Source organism: Trachypithecus francoisi, unplaced genomic scaffold, assembly GCF_009764315.1.
Source record: "Trachypithecus francoisi isolate TF-2019V2 unplaced genomic scaffold, Tfra_2.0 Lachesis_group2, whole genome shotgun sequence".
In the NCBI taxonomy this organism is placed as follows: Eukaryota; Metazoa; Chordata; class Mammalia; order Primates; family Cercopithecidae; genus Trachypithecus; species Trachypithecus francoisi.
The window spans coordinates 17,817,052-17,838,269 of NW_022681465.1; the positions used below are offsets into that span (position 1 = coordinate 17,817,052).

The following is a 21,218-nucleotide window of genomic DNA, read 5'->3' on the forward strand; positions in this document are numbered from 1 at the left end:
TCTTCTTCTTATTCAATTGTAAGAGTTCTTTATGTAATCTAGATACACATGCTTTATCAGATATGTGTTTTGTAAATATATTCCTTTGTTACAGAACGAAACCTGGTTCAACTTGCCTGGCACAGGAAAGCCAAACATCCACATCAAGATTTTGCAGCTAGAGAAAAGAGGGCATTTATTCGCAGGGCACCAAGCAAGGAGAATTGGGTAACTCACGCTTAAGACCTGCCCACCCTCATGGCTTCCAAGCAAGAGTTTTTTTAAGTTAAGGGTAAATTTCAGGAAAGAAGTTAAAGGCAAAATTGTAAATACACACAGGAGGCTATATATTGCTTTAACCTAAAAGGGAGGGATATCTTTTAGGTAGGGCTTATAGAACATGGGTGAATTTAAAGATCCTCTGATTTGCAATTGGTTAAGGAAGAAAAGCTTTGTCTAAAATCTTGGGGTCAGCAGAAAGGAATGTTAAGGTCTGGCATGTGGGTGTGACTTCCTCCAGGCCCATCTAAAAGATCTCCAAAAGAGATTTAGAACAAAGACCGTTGGTAAGAGTTCAGTCCTCAGTTCCCCTTTATCTGAGGTCTATGTGCTAGCAGATGGCATTTTCCATTTGATAAGGGTCCAGTATTCTGAAAAAACAGCTCAAGGACATATGTTAAGATGTTATCTCTAGTTTTTATAGGGGGCCAAACATCCTGGGACTCTAACATTTCTGGCTATGGTTTTAAGCTGTTATTACCTTCTTGCTTATCAGATTGTTCATTTACTTCTCAGAGCTAGCTAGGTGCCTTGGATTTCCCTTGACGGAACTCAAGATTTTCTTTTCTGTCCACGATTTTTGGGGATGCTGGCAGGCCCCTAAGAGGGGTTTCAACTTTGTCTGCCTTTTAGTCTGTGGTCTGTCCTTTCATTTTCTTAGCAGTGCCTTTCAAAGAACCAAAGGTTTTGAGTGATTTCAATTTATATATATTTTTATAGTTGATGCTTTTCTTCTTCTAAGAAGTATTTGCCTAACCTAAAGTTACAGGATTCTCTCTTCAGTTCTTGTCTAGAAGTTTTAGAAGTTTTATAATTTCAGCCTTTAAAATTAGGCTTGTGAAATTTTTCTATCACTTTAGAAAATAATTTGGCAGTTTCTGATAAGTCAAGCATATCTTTAGCATGTGATCTGTCAATCTTACTTCTAGGAATTAACTCAAAAGAAGTAAAAACATTTATCTGTATGAAGTCCTAGGCATACATTTTTACAGTGGCTTTATTCATAATTGCCCCAAATTGTAAATAGCCCAAACATCCATTAACTAATTAACTTTTTGGAGAAATGGAAATGATCTATATGTCAGTTGTGTTAGTGATTGATATAGTTTGGATCCATGTCCCTGCTCAAATCTCATGCTGAATTTTAGTCCTCAGTGTTGGAGGTGGGACCTGGTGGGAGGTAATTGGATCATGGGAATAGTTTCTCATGAATGGTTTAGCACCGTCCCCTAGGTGCTGTTCTCATGATAGTGAGCGAGTTCTCACAAAATCTGGTTGCTTAAAGGTCTGTGGCACCTCCCTCCTTGCTCTCTCTTCCTCTTGCTCTGGCCATGTAAGATGTAAGATGTACCTACGCCTCTTTGCTTTCCATCATAATTGCAAGTCTTCTGAGGCTTCCTTAGAAGCCAAGCCGATCCTGGCACCATACTTCCTGTGCAGTCTTCAAAATTGTGAGCCAATTAAACCTCTTTTCCTCATAAATTACCCAGTCTCCGGTATTTCTTTATAGCAGTGTGAGAAAGGACTAATGCAATGGTTATGTGACATTTTATGTTCTTCAAAACACATTGACCTGTATATCTAAAAATGGTGAACCTTGCTATATGTAAATTTTACCTGAAAAAAAAATCTGAGTAAATAAAATTTCTTTCAAAGGGTTCAAGCTTTTACAAAAGTATTTTCAAAGAAAAATTTTGGAATCTATTTGGAAATCTCTCCCTCACATTTTTTTCTATGAATGAGCTAATATTTTCTAGGATGTGAGGTAGTCCAACAACAAATCCCCAGCTCTCATGTAGGTGCCTGTAGATATTGCAGAAATTTTCTCCATTTTTATTATAAACAGCACCTATGTCAGTATTTCCAGCTAGAAAAATTAGACACATATTAGCTTTTTGCTCTTATTCTTAATAAGTTATTTGTTCAATTATTGCTGCCTTTACTGTCTTTGAATCAAATTTATCTTCTTTTCTCTCCTTTCCTCTCATTATGTTAGTCTAGGCTTTTGTGCAATTTGAATTGAATCTACAAATTTGATCTTAAATTGCTTTTCCTACCCATTGGCTCTAATTCTTTCAGTTCATTTTGAATATGATGACCCAAAATGTCTCAATATGCAGGCTTCAACAAATTGCCTAACATATCCTGATTACGTCTTCCATTTGCCTTTAAATGCTTTGGATAATATAGCTTCAAAGAAAATGTTCTCTAAAGAATAGGTGCTAAAGCATTTTGTTTGGTTTAGCAATTATAATGTATACTGGGAAATAAAGTAAGAATTTATTTTTTCCAAAATTATCCTCCCAAATTAAAGATATGCTTGTGTCCTTACAAAGCCTTCCAAATTTGGGCGTACTTCATCTACTACTTTATTTTGGGTAACAATATATAATTGATGAAAGGCCTTTAGTCTTTAACGATGTCAATAAAATCAAGTTTAGATGCTCATAGAGGTCTCTTGATGGAGTAGAATACAGATGCTAAGAAATTTAATAGGGATTCAGTGAGGGATGTGGTCTCACTATTACTGCAAGATTGTACATTGTAAACAAGTCTTTACAAATGTTTAATTGATTTCATAAGCTAAATTAGCTAAGAATATATTTCACTATGGTTTAAGTTGGCCAGCTTTCTCCTCCCTGCCTTTTGGATGTTCTCTCTCTCTCTCTCTCTCTTTATCTATCTTAGCATCCAAATCAGTTGAGAAAAATATTGATATATCTACTGCTTATCTGGATTATTTTGACTATCACTGAAAGTTTAATCAATCCACATACTCTATATTTAGCTTCTTCAACTTCTAAAAGAAATCAACAACAGATTTTCTATAGAATTTGGTGATGATTTTCTATAAAATTTTGGTGACTTAGTTCACAAAATGCCATAGGTTATAACAAAATGCCATAGGTTATAACAAAATGCCATAGGTTGAGCAGTTTATGAAGAACAGAAATTAGTTTCTCACAATTCTGGAGGCAGGAAGTCTGAGACCAGGGTGCCTGCACAGATGAGAGCCTTTTTGCAGGTGGCAGATAGTCAACTTCTCATATACTCGCATGGTGGAAAGAGAGAGAGCTCTCCAGATTCTCTTTTATAAGGGCACTAATCAAATTCATAGAGGCTCCACCCTCATGACCTAATTACATCCAAAGGCCTCATCTCCTAATAACATCACACAGGGGATTAGGATTTCAATGTATGAATTTTTAGGGGACACAAGTATCCAGTTTATCACAGCTGGATTTATTGAGCTCTTGATACCGAAAAGTTTTGGAAAATATCTATGCTTGTACCACCTTCTCCTCTCATTAATCTATGGGAGTACCTTCATAGAAAAATTAAAGCTTTATAGAAAATTGAATTCTTAGAAAACCTTTAGGACTTGGCATTTTTTCAATCATATCCAAACATCTGTTAGAATTTGCCCTTTTCTTATAGCCATTTTTACAACATAATCAATAAAATATGTAATGTACACTGGATAGAGAAGTCAGTTGATATTTAGGAGTTTTTGGCTTTAGCCCTGGGTCTCTGGTCACTTTCCCCGGGGCTTTGATTAGTCACCCTTCAAATGGAGAAGGCAGGTGATACGGTTTGGCTGTGTCCCCACCCAAATCTCACCTTGAATTGTAATAATCCCCACGTGTAAAGGGTGGAGCCTAGTGTAGATCACTGAATCAGGAGGGTGGTTCCCCCACATTGTTCTCATGGTAGTGAATAAGTCTCATGAGATCGGTTGGTTTTATAAATGGGAGGTTCCCTGCACAAGCTCTCTTGCCTGCTGCCACGTAAGACATGACTTAGCTCCTCATTCGTCTTCTGCCATGATTGTGAGGCCTCCCTAGCCATGTAGAACTGCGAGTCAATTAAATCTCTTTTCTTTATAAATTACCCAGTCTTGGGTGTGTCTTTATCAGCAGCATGAGGACAGACTAATACAGTAGGACTGGAAGTTGTACAGAATCCTTTCAGGCTTTAACATTGATCATATGTCGTTCATAACCACAACAGATACTTACATAGATGTGATATCCTCAATATCCTCAATATTTGCTATACTCTCTTTTAGTTGCAAAATTAATATTTTATTATATGCAGATGGCCTAAAAGATGGGGGCATATTGGATGTTTATTGTGGCTTAGAGTAGAAAAGACAATACCAAAAGTTTATTTTTTCCTCTCTGCTGTAGGAGGGCTTGTGAGGGGTTGAGCCCTATTCGCATTGTTAGCAAATGTTAATGCAAACAGAGGTGAGTCTGCATATCAGTGACTCATAATAACTGTCATAATTGGGCTCATATTTATACATTTTTCTTGTGAGGAGAAAAACAAGCAGAGATAGGAATAATTTTATGATTTTGTGATGATAAATACCTCAGTGAGCAGTCATACAGTCAGGAGTAGATGCTACCAATTAACTTTGTGACCAGAAAAGATCCCCCTGTGGGCTTGGGGATCCTGTATTTACACTAAAAGTCTCAGTGACCCAAGCCCACGGAGGATCTGAGTGGCAGAGTGTGTGGACAGGTGGCCTATTTTCTGCTCTAGGTTTGTGGAAGTTATTACTTTCCCTTTCATGCTTAAGTATCTTATATTCATTCCCTCCCATAACTAATATTCTCTGTTTCGACCTAGATTTTCCTTCATAGAAGCATGATGGTTTTACTGCTGCAGTGAAATTATTTAGGTCTGTAAGTCAAAACTTTTCAAACTATAGAAGGATGATCCAGTTATCTTTCTGAGCAGTAACCATAATTCTCAGACATAAAATCAATATATTCAAATGAAATTGATAAATATAAAACATAAGTGGACTGCAGAAAACCCAGAAAAAACAGACTATACCGTTTTCAAATTCATCTAAGATTTACTGTGGACCCTCCACGTATCAGGCATTTCCCTAGAATTTCAGAAAACCTAAACATAGTGACGACCTAGGAGAAACTTCTTCCCAGGTAAAGAATATTCCGAAGAGAGTATCTCAATTATTTACTGAGAAGTATAATTATTACAAGATTTTCTTCCCCACCCAACAAAGAGCTCATTTTGACACGTGGAAGGCTAGAAGATATCTTGTAGGGGAGGGACCTTTGTGACTTTATGTGCTTTCCCAACTTATCTGTAAAAATATCTCCTCCCGCATAACCTAACTTTTTAGCCTAACTGGGTAGCCAACTATCATTTTATTAATTTTAGCAAGAATATCTATGGTTGTGTGTGTGCATGTGTGCACGCATATGTGCTTGTGTGTTTGTGTTGCTCTGCTTAATAAGTTGAGAAGAAATTTGTGCTTACTCTGGCATTAGTTGAGAAAGGGAATAAGTGAAAGAAGCTGAAGTTGTAAAGAGATAGAGGAGATAAGGCAGGATTCTAGAAGTGAAAAACTCCCTGTAGTGTGAATAGTTTCAGACAAAGGGATATGAAATGCTCAATTTTATGTTTGAAGTTCTGTTAGGCTTCTATGTAACACCTTACTGTTACTTTTTGAATCTCTAATAAAAGCCTATTATTTAAAACTGCTTGGTGAGATTGGTGTTTGCCAGAAATCAAGATTAAAAGAGACTGTGGATGAGTTGGAGTCAACATAGGTTTGAAGGAAGTTACAGTTGCTAGAGGAAAGGTAAAAGTGAGTTGGGAAAATCAGGAGAGGCAGGGAAGGCTCAGAGCTAGAAGTACAGGTACTTAGGAGAAATGTGAGCCCTGATCAACTCCTATAATTGGGCCTGAGTCATTTTGCTTTCTTCTCTGGGTTTGTGAAAGTTGTGACTTTCCCTTTCATGCTTAGAGGACTTGGAGACATGAACATGGAAGTAACCACCTGGACTGAGATAGAGAAAAATTCTGAAAGTAATATGTATAAATTTAGAATTCCTCCTCCGAAAATCTCTAAAGAAACATGATGACGTCGTATCAGCAAGATGGCAGAGTAAAAGATCCCAGTCTTTGTCCCCTATAAGAAAGAATTAGACAGCTCCCCATGAATTAAAATAGCCCTGAGAGCGCTCAGGAGCCAAATTAGGACACTGCGACAGCACAGTAGAATAAAATAATGGAGACTAATTCCACAGAAAGGATAGGGAGTATAGTTTCATTCTGCCTGCATCATTCCATCCTCCATGCAACATGGCTTATGCCAAAAAGATTCTCCTCAGCCCAGAAGTTTTCCTCATGGAGAAAAAGTATAGCAAGTGACCTCCCAGCTACCCTATCTTTTCAGGTCACTTCTCTCATGATCTGCTTCAGCTTCACTGCACCCAGATTGCTGGGAAGATGCATGCTTAGTATATCTGGGATATCTGGAGACAGCTGGAACAAAGAAGAGCTGCAGGAGCTGTGAGTGTCAGTCACAACGTGGGTGCCACTCTGGTCCTCAGTGGCCTGCTCTTCAAAGGACCCCAGCAGCCTTCACTGCTGAAGACCTCAGTAACCCTCATGGTCACCAGAGAATCCTCACTGCTTCCACCAGGGAGAATCCTATCACGTCTGCTTCAAACAGCAGAGCCACCACTATGGTAAACGCACCTGTGCCCTGGGCCCTGAAGTCATAATTATTCCATATGTGTCCATGCTCTGTACCTTGGTTTTGCAGCCACCCTGTGAGTGTCTGTGCATCACAAACTGGCAAGACCACGGCCGTGAGCATTCCTGTGTGCCAGATCTGGCACCAAAAAATATCCACTTAACCATAACTCCCTCTAATGGGAGAAACAGCGAATAGGTGAACCCCAGCAGCCTTCTCCACTGAGAGCCTCAACAACATTCACTGCTGTCATGGACATACACAGCCTTGGTTGCTTAGGAACTCAGTGGTCTTCTGACCTCAGCTGATGGAGAGAAGTAGACTATATCACTGTGCCCAGAGCCAGAAGCACTTCACCCTACTCAACTAACACCCTGTACCCACTACAGGTAAAGATCTTTCCTCACCAAAACCAATTCATAAATCCTGGAAGAGGTAAACGCTCTCCTAAATGTGCAGATATCAATGCAAGGAAAACAAACAAATCAGGGAAACTTGAAACCACCGAAGGAAAACAACAATTTTCTGGTAGCTAACTGCAATTAAATGGATATATTCAAATTTTGTAAGCAAAGGTTCAAAATAATCATTTTTAAAAAGCTCAGTGAGCTATAAAACAGACAGACAGACAGACAGTCAATACAACCATATCAGGAAAACAATGCATGAACAAACCTAGAAGTTCAATAGAGATAGAAATCATAAAAAAGAACAAAACGGAAATTCTACAGTTGAATAATTCAATGAATGAAGTTAAAAAATGAAACATAGAGCTCGAACATCAGACTCAATCAAGCAGAAGAATGAACCTACAAACTCAGAGATGGTTCATTGGAAATTATCCAGTGAGAGGAGGAAAAATATAGAAACAAGAAGAGTGAAGGCAGTGCTATGTGATAAATATATATATGTGTGTGTGTGTGTGTGTGTGTGTGTGTGTGTGTATATAATTAATAGCCAAACTAGAGGACAAAGAGAATTTTGAAATTAGCAAGAGAAGAGAAAAGACCTAGCAAAACCATCTTTTAAAAATTAAGGAGAGATTAAGTTTTCCCCATCCAAACAATCACTGAAGGAGTTTTTTAGCACTATACCTGCCTTACAAAAAATACTTAAGGGGATTCTTCAAATTGAAACAAAAATATGCTGAACTGCATAGAAAAGAAAAGAATATTAAAGCATAAATTTCACTGATGAGGGTAAATATGCAGAAATACGTAGATTAATGTAACACTGTAATGGTAGTGTATAATTTAGTTTTAACTCTATTATAAAAGTTAAAAGATAACAGTTTGTTTATAGATACACAATATAAAAAGAAACTCTGACTACGGGAACATAAAGTATGTGTATATGTGGGAGTAAAAGTGCAGTGTTTTACATAATTAAAACAGAGAATTACAGCCACGAACTATTTTATGCAAGCTTTGAACTGATCACAGGAGAAATGTCTCTAATACACAAAGAAGAAAAAGGATGAAAACAAATTACTAAAAAAATTATCAAATAATAAAGAAATATGGAAACAGAGGAAAAGAATGAGAAAACAACCACAAAATAGGCAGAAAACAACAAAATGACAGTACTAAGTACTCACCTATTAATAATGACCATAAATGTAAATGTATTAACTTCACGAATCAAACGGAACAGCTTGGATAAATGAATTAAACAAAATACAATATCCAGTGATATGCCATTTACAAGAAACTCACTTTAGATTTAAAGACTTGAAGTGGCTGAAAGTAAGAGGATAAGAAGCTATTTCACATAAATGGTAAACAAAAGAAACGAAAAGTGGCTACACTTACATCATAAACAGTATATGTAAGTACAAAATGATCTCTAAAGACTAATGTCATTATGAAATGATAAAAGGGTCAATGCAGTAGGAAGATATAACAGTTAAATAAACACTCAACATCAGAGCACTTGTGTATAAAGCAAGTACTGCCAAATCTGAAGATAGAAATCGACAGCAAAACAATAAAATCTCAATATCACACACAAAATATTGAATAGAACATCCAGACAGAAAATCAATAAAGAAACAGCTGCCTTGAACAACAACATGCCAAATGGACCTAACAGACGTGTACAGAACTTTCTACCCAACAGGAGATGGGCACCCATTCTTCTCAAATGGACGTAGAGCGCTCTCTGGGATAGAGCACGGGTTAGATGTTAAAACAAGCCTTAACAAATTTAAGAAGATCAAAATCATGCCAAGTATCTTTTCTGAACACAATGAAATGAAACTAGCAACCAAAAACAGCAAGAAAACAGAAAAATTTACAAATACTAGGAAACTAAACAACACACTATTGAATAGCCATTGGATCAAAGAGGAAATCAAAAGGGAATTTAAAAAGTATCTGGAGATAAACAAAAATAACACAACATACTAATAGCTATGGGATGCAACAAAAACAGTACTAACAGAAAAATTTATTGTGGTAAACTACTGCATTAAAAAAGGAGAAATATCTCAGGTAAAATAATCTAAATTTATACTTCAAAGAATTAGAAAAAGAAGCAAAAACTAAGCCCAAAGTTAGGAGAAGGAAGAAAATAATAAAAATTAAAGCAGAAATAAATCAAGCAGAGAATGTGAAAACTACAGAAAAAATCAGCAAAATCTTTTTTTTATTTAAAATTTCAATTTTTATATTTTGTAGGTACATTCTAGTTGTATATATTTGTGGGGTATATGAGATGTTTTGATACAGACATCCAATGTGTAACAATCACATCATGGAAGATGGAGTATCCATCCCCTCAAACATTTTTCCTTTGTATTACAAACAATCCAATTATATTCTTTTAGTTAATTTAAAATGTACACTTTAATTATTATTGACCCTAGTCACCCTGTTGTGCTTTCAAAGACAAGGTCTCATTCATTTCTTCTAATATTTTTTTTGTACCCATTAATCATCCTCACCTCTTTGTCACCCCTCAACCACTACCATTCCCAGCCTGTGGTAACCATCCTTTTACTCTGTATCCATGGGTTCAATATCCATGGGTTCACTTACTTGTGAGATCTCACACAAGTAAGTGAGAGCATGCAATGTTTATCTTTCTGTGCCCAGCTTATTTCACTTAACATAATGACCTCCGGTTCCATCCATGTTGTTGCAAATGAGTGAATCTCATTCTTTTTTATGATACTCCATTGTATATGTGTATGACATTCTCTTTATCCATTCATCACTTAGGTTGTATTCAAATCTTGGCTATTGTGAACATAATTGCAACAAACATGGGGTGCAGCTATTTCTTTCATATATTTATTCCCTACATTTTGGGTATATACCTAGTAGTGGGATTGATGGATCATATGGTAGTTCTATTTTTAGTTTTTTGAAGAACATGCAAGCTGTTCTCCACAGTGGTTGTAATAATTTACATTCCCACCAACAGTGTATGAGGTTTCCCTTTTGTCCATATTCTTGCCATCATTTGTTATCGCCTGTCTTTTGGATATAAGCGCTTTTAATTGGGAGTGAGATAATATCTCATTGAAGTTTTGATTTGCATTTCTCTAATGATTAATGATGTTAATCACCTTTATGTCTCTTTGCCATTTATATGTCTTCTTTTGAGAAAAGTCTACTCAAATCTTGCCCATTTTTAAAACAGGTTATTAAATTTTTTTCCTATAGAGTTGTTTGAGATTATTATATATTCTGGTTATTAGAACATTGTCAAATGAGTAGTTTGCAAATATATATTCCCCCATTCTGTGGGTTGTCTCTTTACTTTGCTGTTTTTATTTTTTTATTATTTTTTCTGTGCAGAATCTTTTTAACTTGATGTGATATCATTTGTTTATTTTTGCTTTGGTTGCCTGTGCTTGTGGGGTATTGCTCAAGAAATTTTTGCCCACTCCAATGTTCTAGAGAGTGTCTCCGATGTTTTCTTGAGCAGTTTTATAGTTTGAGGTCTTAGATTTAAGTATTTAATAGATTTTGATTTAATTTTTGTATGTAGTGAGATATAGGGGTCTAGTTTCATTCTTCTGCAAATGGATATTCAGTTTTCCCAGCACCATTTATTGAACAGACTCTTTTCCCTAGTGTATATTCTTGGTAACTTGGTTGAAGATGAGTTCATTGTAGGTGTTTGGATTTGCTTTTGTGTTCCCTATCCTGTTCCATTGGTTCATGTGTCTGTGTTTATGTCATTACCATGCTGTTTTGGTTACTATAGCTCTATAGTATGATTTGAAATCAGGTAATGGGATTGCTCCAGTTTTGTTCCTTTTGCTTAGGATAGCTTTGGCTATTCTCGGTCTTTTGTGGTTCTATATAAAATTTAGGATTTTTTTTTCTATTTCTGTGAAGAATGCCATTGGAATTTTGATAGAGATTGCATTGAACCCTTAGACAATATTGATTCTTCCAATCCATGAATATGAATATCTGCCCATTTTTTGGTGTCTTCTTCAATTTCTTTCATCAGTGTTTTATAGTTTTTATGATAGAGATCTTTTAATTTTTTGGCTAAGTCAGTTCCTAGGTATTGAATTTTATTTGTGACTATTGTAAATGGGACTACATTTTAAATTTATTTTTCAGTTTGGTCACTGTTGGTATATAGAAATGGTACTGATTTTATTATGTTGATTTGGTATCCTGCAACTTTACTTAATTTGTTTATTAGCTTTAATAATTTTTTGTATAGTCTTTAGGTTTTTCCAAATATGAGATCATATCATCTGCAAATGAGAAAAATTTGACTTTCTTTCCAATCTGAATGTGAGTTATATCTTTCTCTTGTTTGATTGCTCTAGTTAGGACTTCCAGTACTATGCTGAATAACAGTGGTGACAGTGGAAGACCTTGGCAAGTTTCAGATCTTAGAGGAAAGGCTTTCAGTTTTTCTCCATTCAGTATGATACTAGCTGTGGGTCTGCCATATATGACTTTTATTATGTTGAGTATGTTCTATATATACCCAGTTTTTTAGAGTTTTTATCATAAACGAATGTTAAATTTTAGCAAATACTTTTGCAGCTTCAATTAAAATAATCATATGATCTTTGTTCCTCATTCTGTTGATTCGATGTATCACATTGATTGATTTGCACTTGTTGAACCATCCTTGTATTCCAAGAATAAATTCCACTTTGTCATGATGAATGATTTTTTAAATGTATTGTTTAATTCAGTTTGCTGATATTTTGAGAATTTTTTAAGCGGTTGTTTTTTTGAAAAGAAAAAAACAATAGAAAAACCTTTAGCTAGACCATCTAAAATAAGAGAGAATGGACTCAAATAATAGAATCGAAAATGAAAGAGGGAACATTACAATACATGCCTCATAATTAAAATGGGTCTTAAGGGACTGCTATGAACAATTATATGCCAACCAACTGCATAACAAAGAAGTCATAGATAAACTCCTGGAAACACACAACCTGCCACAACTGAATCAACAGGAAGCAGCCCTAACAGACTGATAACAAATAAAGAGATTTAATCAGCAATTGGAAAATCCCCCAAAAAAGAAACATCTAGGACCGGATGACTTCATAGATTGATTCTACCAAATATTCAAAAAAGCATTCGTATAAATCCTCTTTAAACTGCTCCATTAATTTAAAAAGGGAACACTTTAAAACTCATTCTATAAGGCCAATGTCATAATGTGTTAGGTTGGTGTAAAAGTAATTGTGGTTTTTGCCATTAATTTTAAACCATCCTAATATAAAAACCAGACAAAGACACTATAAAGAAGAAAAAAACCTACAGGTCAACATCCATGATAAACATAGATGCAAACGTTCTTAATAAAATACTAGCAAACTAAATTCAATAGTACATTAAAATAATCTCACAGCATGGCCAAGCATAATTTATCCATGGGATGCAAGAATGGTCAGCATATGCAAATCAATAGATGTGTTATTCTACATTAACAAAAGGAAAAAAAATCATCTCAATAGATACAGAGAGGGCATTTGACAAAACTCAACATCTATTCATGATTAAAACTCTTAACAAAATAGGTATAGAAGAAACTTAGCTCAACACAAGAAAGGCCATATACTCTAAGCCCACAGTTAACATCATACTCAACAGTGAAAAGTTGAAAACTTTTCTCCTAAGATCAAGAGCAAGATAAGGAGGCCCACTCTAATCACTTTTTTTCTATATATTTCTGGAAGTCCTAGCCAGAACAAGTAGAAAAGAAAAAAAAAAAAAGGTATTCCAATAAAAAAGGAAGAAGTAAAATTATATCCATTTGCAGAAAACATGACCACAGAAAACCCTGAAGAGTAGATTTCAATTGATCTTAAAAAAAAAAATACAAAAGGTATTTTTGTGGGGTAAAAAAGAAGAGAAAGCCCTGCAACACAACAAAAAACCCTGTAATAATTAATAAACCAGTTTAATAAAGTTGCAGGATACAAAATGAACATGTAAAAATTGTGTTTCTATACAAAAGTAATACACTATCCAGAAGGAAATTTAGAAAGCAATCTCATAATAATCACAAAAAGGATAAAACACTTGGAAATGAACTTAACTAAAGAGGTAAAAAGTTTGTATACTAAAAATTATAAATAATTGATAAAGGAAATTGAAGAAAATACTGAAAAATGGAAAAATTATTCCCAGTTCAGGGGTTGGAGTCTTAACATTGTTAAAATGTTTATTCATACTACCCAAAGTGATGTATAAATTCAACACAATCTCTACCAAAATCCCTATTATGTTTTTACCAGAAAGACAAAACCAATGCCAACATTCATGTGGAACCACAAAGGAACTCAAATAGCCAAAACAATCTTGAGTAACAACAAAGCAAGAGACGTCATGCTTCCTGATTTAAAAATGTCTTACAAAGTTATAGTAATCAAAACAATATGGTACTGGCAGGAAAGAACAGATATATAGATCAATGAAACAGAACCTAGAGATAAAAGATAAATCTATCAATCTATGATTCTTTGATCTCAAGGGTGCCAAGAATGGCTACAGGCGCCCGCCACCACGCCAGGCTAATTTTTTGTATCTTTAGCAGAGATGGGATTTCACTGTGTTAGCCGGGATGGTCTGGTCTTGATCTCCTGACCTCATGATCCATCCGCCTTGGTATCCCAAAGTGCTGGGATTATAGGTGTGAGCCATCACACCCTGCTCATACATTTTAAATATATACAATTTTTAATTGTAAATGACACCTCACCAAGTTGGGGGGCTGAGGGAGGGAAGAAACATTATGACCAGAGTTTTTCTCATTTAAAAATTGCATTGTTAGAACAGTAGTGGAAGCTTATCTATCCAACGAAAGAAACAGCATAAACTAAAAAAAACAAAAAATTAATAATAATAATAATAATGCTACTGGGCTAGGCCCTCCTGAACTTCCAGCTGAACACTTTTTTCCAGACTGTAAACTAGGGAAATTGTACAGCTCATTTTCTTTATTTCTTGTCTCTCAGGGATCACGGTCTTTCATTGTCTGATATTTATTGAAAACTTGTTTCTTTTCAGCTTTTTGTTGTTTTAGGTAAGTGTGTCAATCCAGCCACTGTTCCTTCAGCTGGGTTGGAAGTGGAAGTCTTCTTGAGAGTACTGTGATGTTCTGTCCCATATTTGCCTTTCACTCTAAGCAGAGCCAGAGTCAAGACTTAGGTGCAAGCAGTATATTTGGAAGATGATTCCAGGAAGCAGGTGAAAGAGAGATATTTGAAGGGAATGCCGATAAAAATGTTTTGTCGAGTTATTCTTCTTACTGACTATTCACAATTACCATGTTTCCAACAACTTTTTAACTCATTTATGTCAATGTGAACTTTAAAAAAAATTAAATTAGATATCCTTGGGGGTATTATTGTGCACAAGAAATTAGCTTAGAGCTGCTTTATTTTTTTATATTAACATTCCATTTACTAAAATTTAAATATAAAACTCTTAAACTCTGATTTATCATTTAGCTTTTAACTACATATCTGATTATTGCCTTGGCAAAGCTAATACATTTTAATGATTACAATAAAGACAGTTTTACAAAAGGATTCAAATATATAACATATTTTACTATTTTTAAAATCATAATTTTAATACATTTGATTCTTATTTTAATGGGTATCATTTTCCTCACCCAAAATAAAAACAAAATTCCCACATTTAAAAATAGTTATTGGAAATCTAGAAAATTAGACTTATGCCTTGGCTGACTCCAATTATTTTAAAGGTCTAATTGTTTTGTAAGCCTAGTGGAATTTCAAGTTAAAATTGTGAGTACAAAACAATTACTTATATAGACACATGAAGTTTAAATTATAAACTAATCTGCTACTGCAATAAGGAAAAGTGTCTTAAAAGCTACATAAACTAAAAACATAAAATATGAGAATTTTTCTTTAATATAGAATTATCACTATTCAAGATTTAATTACCTTTGTCATTAATACTTAATTTTAAAACTTTAAGAGTAAAACGTGTTTAACCAGTAGTGAATCAGCCATACCATTTTAAGAGGATTTTAGAATCAGTTTTCAGGCTTAATTGTTTTTGGCTTAAATGCTCAGTTCACCTAGAAAATAGTCTGCAATAACACATATCAAGCTGTTTGACAGTAATTTCATCTGCAAAGGCAGTAGTATTGAGAGAAGAGAAATGAAAGGGGGATTCTTCATGTTTACTCCATTTACTTGTAGGTTGTTTGATTTTTTTAAATAAACATGTTTTTATGTATGACAAGTAATTTTCTAAATTCCTCTTCACCATAGAAGACTTGGAATATGTACAATATGTTATCCCTTTAAAAAATGCTCAGTTGGCTTAGGTTGTGTGGCAACCTAATACTAGGACAAGATAGGAAATCTTGGAGTAGCAGATTTTATCCATGATTCTACCTGCCAGGTGAGCCAATTTTTAAAAATAATTGGTCCATAAATGAGGAGCTCTCTTATCCCGTCTCTCCCTTATTAAACTGAAACATTCCTAAACTTCTGATTTACTGGAATCCCCAGCTAGGTTTTTACAATTGCCACGTGAGTTTTACATATTTTATTCCATTAGCTTATACTATTGTGACACTAATTCATTCTTTCAGAGATTACTTTTTGAGTGTTTACTATGTGGCCAGCATTGTTCTAGGAAGTTGAGAATACTGTTGAGCAAGACAAAAATTCCTGCCTTGTAGAGCTTACACACTAACAGAAGGAAAGAAACACTGAATGACAAGGATGCCAAGTAAATAAAAGGTTTAGTAGGTACACATAAGTAAATTATTTGATATGTTAGAAGGGGATAAGTGTTAAAAAATAAAGAAAAAAATTGAACAGAATGTGGGATTGTGAGTGCTGTGGAGAAGGTGTTATCAGGATGCAAAAATTGTATAAGATGGTCAGGAAGGATCTCCTTAGCAGGTGTTATTTGAGAAAGAGATTGAAGTAATTAAAGAAGCTAGTCCAAGTGGTTATTAGGGGAAGAGTGGTCCAGTCAATGGGTACTGATAGAGCCAATGAGCTAGGGCTAAAGCATGCCTATTGCCTTTGATAAAAGCAATGATTGGTGTGGCCAGAAAGCTGTCAGGGGAACGATGAATACAGAGGGCATTGTAGATGATTGTCAGGGCTATGATATTATGATTCAGGATATGAAGAACCATGGCTGGGTTGAGGAATGACACAATCTGGCTTAAGAATCCCCATGGCTGCTGTATTGGGAATAGAATGTGGAATGGTTGGCAAGGAGAAATTAGAAAGATTTATTAGAAATCCATGGCAGTAATCCAAGAAAGAAAGAGTGGTTGCAAAGTCCAGATTGAAAGCAGTAGATGTGGTGAGGATTATGGACATGTTTTTAAGATTAACCTACCAAATCTCCTGGCAGATTGAATGTGGGATGTGAGAGAAAGGAGAGTGTCAATATGACACCAAGTGAATTATGAGAAAATGGAAAGATGGGATTGTTATCAAGTAGGATGGTGAATGAGCATCTAGAGTACAATCTAGTACATGTTGAGAATGAGCTTCCTACAGGACATCCAAGGAATGATTCAAATCAATAGCTGTAGTGATGTTCAGAGCCCAATATGAAAACTTAGAATGTAGAAGAACAAAAATGATGGGAGGGATAGGGATCTTGGAGCAACTAACACAAAGAGAAATTGTGTCTGGTTATTGAGATGACTTCGGGTGACTCAATGTAGTTAATAGTGATGAGGCTAAGATAGGTAGAGATGAGGCAGACTGGAATCTTGGAGCCCCTCTTGATCTGTGATGACAACAGTTGAAGGCTATACACTCAGTATAACTCTTCACCAGGTTTCGGGAGACCCAGTCTAACTTGAGTGTGAACTTTGTCTCTTGAGTGACCTGAACACTTCCATGGAAGGTGCAGCGATCCCACCTGTGACTCCTGTCACTCCTGATGAGAGTGACCTGAGGCCCGGTGCAGTGGCAGTTTAGCGCCTCTTCTTGACCCTAAATGATGGTCTCAGTACTGGGACTTTTACATTTAATTCACTTTCTCCAGTCCATTTTCTCTATCAGTGGTCTCCAAATTAGGGAGGGTAATGTCTAATTATTAAAATATATTAACTCTTCTATTTGTGTTAGTTTTATACAAAGCATTGTATAGATTCAGGAAGTTCACAAAGATCACTCACATTTTTTTTCCTCCTCTAATTTGCAACTACTTTTACCTTTTTTAGTTTACCATCTTACTATTTGTCAATCTTTTAGAGACAGAGTCTTGTTCTGTCACCCGGGCTAGAATACAGCAGCACAATCAAAGCACACTTCAGCCTCAAGTTCCTGCCTCATCCTGTCAAGTAGCTAGAACTACAAATGCACACCACCACATTTGGTTATTTTGTTGTTGTTGTTGTTAAGGGATGGGGTCACGCTGTGTTGCCTAGGCTGGCTGGCCTTATACGCTTGACCTCAAAGGATCTTACCACTTTGTCCTCCCAAAGTGCTGGGATTACTGGCATGAGCCATTACACTCAGCTCCTATTTATCAATCTTTTGTCAGAATAGAGAAAGGAGCTCTTGAATAGCTCCCATACTAATTTTTTTTAAAGCTTCTAGTTTTAGTTTTGTGTTTTTTCCTCACTTCTATGAATTCCGAGTGCCTCAGATTTCTTAGTCTTTTGGAACTTTGCAGCATAAATTAGGATGTTATAAAATGACTTTTCACACTTAGCTTTAGCTTAGCTTTAATTTCTTAAGTCATATATCCCTAGTCTTGTACTTTTCAGCTTCCAACGTTTTATTGCTGTGATCTCCTCTCTATTTTTCTTTGTGGTTTAATGATATTCACATTACATTTTTACTGTTATTTATTGGGGTTTGGGGAGACAGCCAAAGTAGATGCATATGTTAAATATGATAACTTTACCTGGAAGTATTTTATGTGTATTAAAGTTATTAATATTCATGGCATATAATGATATAACTTATACTTGAAAGCACATGTATTTTACTGATAGGTTGCACAAGACAAATTTTGGAGATCAATATTCACATTGGCCAGAATGTTCCTTCTAATTTAATAAATTATATTGATTGTAAATTGTGCCAGAGATTCTGCAGAGCTTGTAGATTTCCTATCAAACAAAATATGTTCGTGTGAAACATCAATTCCTCTATATTTGAGAGCAGACACAACTCTTTTTAAATAAAGAAGCTATTTAAATCTGGTGGGTGAGCATCAAGAACAGTGGGACATCTGTCCATTTAAATTATTGCAAAATTGAGTAATTCAAGACATCAAACACTCAGATGCTCTTATGCAGTAAAATATGCACAATGTAATGATGTGGCTTTAGTGTTGAGAAAGGGTCAGGTGAAGAACTGATCCTGCATCAATTCCCAGTTGTAGAAATGTTGTAATGCCCTAATTTCACAGATCTGCAATCTACCTTCAGCATAATAATGTCTGTGACAACAGGGTGCCACTGGTACAGTGTCGTAGAAACTGCTCACCTGGAAAGAATTCACGAAAACATTTAGGTCTACATATAGGAATCAGATCAATTTTTATTTTTGAGAGCTCTTTGGTAAAACTTAACTCTGATAGTTGAGACCACTATTTGCTTTAACTTTACATATGGCTTTAAAGTGTGTATGTGTGGTTTTTTTTACATACTATTGGATAACAGACTTTAGCTTTGATTATTGAGAAGGTTAGATTTTTTTTCTCCCTTTCAGGGGTCAGAGGGTGTATATTATTTGGGGCTAAATTGTTACACTGTGACAAAATGATTTTTTCTTTTTAAAATATTTGTTTAAATTTTGTAATAAAAAGAGAAATCAAATAAATCTTGATCTTGGTCATTTCCTGTGCCCCTTCATCCTGTGTTACATTAAGATATAATGATACCTGAAGCATCCTCTTTCTGAAACCACCATTCATTATGTAATTACAGGTCTGCAAAGTACCAGCCTTAAGCCAGCATAAGGTATAAAATGAATGAGCCAAGACTCCACCTGCGACATGTTACTGTACATCTCAAGAAGAACCCTGGCAGTATGTTAAAAAGTAAAATATTTTAATGCAGTTTAGTTTAGACTGTGTTTCTTTCATTCTGCCTTCCTTTCTATCACATGTCCCTTCACGTAGGGTGGATCAGGTCCATTTGGGATTCAGGTAAGGGGAGGTAGAGACAGTGATACCATTGGTTTGTGTTCGGGGGATATAACTGGGTGTGTCACAGTCATGTTCATGTATAGTTCAGTTGTTGTCATCTATTTCAGCATTTCTTTTAGCACACAGCACTGGATATATATGAGTTGTAAAGAAACACATTTTGAAATGTACAGAAGCAGAAGCACGTCATTGGAAAATGTGTCTCATCATTGGATGTGTAAAACTTAAGTGCAAGATTTAGCTCTCACTGAGCTTGTTGAAGCAGAGAACCTTTCCTTTAAAACCAGACTAAACAAAGCAGTAAATGAAATTATAAGCACACCACATTTTACTTTGTATTGAAATCATGTAAAACACATTTTATTGGAGTTCTCAGGTTTTTAGGACGCAAATGTGTGGCAGCTCTACAAATAGCAAGACCGTCTATATGTGGAGTCATAAGCTTTATGTATCTCAACATATGAGATCCTAGTGGATCTGATGCAATTTAGTCTGCTGAATTCTAATGGTTCAATATGAAACTGCAGGAAAAATTTGCCCCCAGCATAGCAAAATGGCCCAGCAGTCTTACATATTTCATCATTAAATCAATATATGCTAAGAATGACTTTATTACACAAATATGTAGCTCAACCTCAAATAGTGACAATTTAACCTGACAACACTGTTAAAAAATAATTTTCGAAAGAAATTTAAAATCGTGACTTCATGCAGATGGACAAATGAATCCGTGTTAAGGATTTTATTTAACTCATTAATTAGGAAACTGGGAAGATGTTTAAGTAGCTCAAAGGGAAATCCAGAAAACATATTTAAAGATCAGGAATATGGAAATGAATGTGCAAATGGAAATAAAACTCTCTTCAGTCACAGCAGGGGAGAGATGCTTTCCGTGTCTACAGACAAGAATTTGAGTATTGCTATCGATTGTTTATAAGCTACAGAGCTATAAAATATCAGAATCAGAATAAGGTAACTCAGAAGGTGTGCTCTAGACAGAGGTGGGCAAACCTCTTCTGTAAAGATCTACATAGTAAATATTTTAGACCTTGTGGGCCATATTGTCTTTGCCATAACTACTCAACTCAGCCACTGTGGAGCTGAAGCAACCATAAATAATATGGAAATACATTGTTGCAACTACGTTCAAATACCATTTTATTTACAAAAACAGATGATGGGCCGGATGTGGCCAGAGGCTGTGGTTTGCCAACTTCTGCTCTAGACAATGTGCGGTTTGTTCATTGATGCATGTCTTTCCTCTTATACTCTAAGTTCTAGGCTGAAGAATTTCTGATCATTGCTTAGATGTTCAAAGCTAGACTGCAACTTTGGGAGAGCACTAGTTTAGTTGTGATTCACACTTACTCTGAAATCTATTTTTTTTGAATTTGTGCATAAAGAAAAGGAATAAATTAGGATTCCTGCTTGAACATTTCAAATCTCAGGGGGACCATGGACTTTATGTTTTTCCTTTGGTCCGGCGTTGTCACTAAAATTCAATTATGTCTCAGGATTTTTCTCCCATAATTAATATACGTATATATACACACACATATATACATATATATATGTATTCTCAGAGGCAGAAACAGTTTTGAGTGCTGATCTTGTCTGGTTTCATTCATTTCTTCTTCTAGGTTTTGGTGTAGTAAAAACTTATGTGAGGGTTGTTACTTTTAGGAAGATTTTTAAAAAGAAAATTAACCGTTATATTTTAGTGTCTTTGTTTGGAGGGTTGGTCTGAATTTTTCAGTTAGCGTTATTGAACAGAATTCTCATTCTGTTGATTCTTTAAATACTTTAAATGTCCACTTAGT

The 21,218-nt window shown here is 35.4% G+C and overlaps 1 long non-coding RNA gene across 3 annotated transcripts in view; it reads left to right on the forward strand.

Moving 5' to 3' along the window:
- Nucleotides 1-19,270, forward strand: part of LOC117064783 — a 60,691-nt gene extending 41,421 nt beyond the window's left edge. For all 3 annotated transcript variants that reach the window (XR_004429675.1, XR_004429677.1, XR_004429676.1), the window contains 2 exons: nucleotides 95-207; nucleotides 19,178-19,270. This is a non-coding gene — a long non-coding RNA (uncharacterized LOC117064783). The remainder of the gene's footprint in view (nucleotides 1-94; nucleotides 208-19,177) is intronic.
- Nucleotides 19,271-21,218: the final 1,948 nt, after the last annotated feature.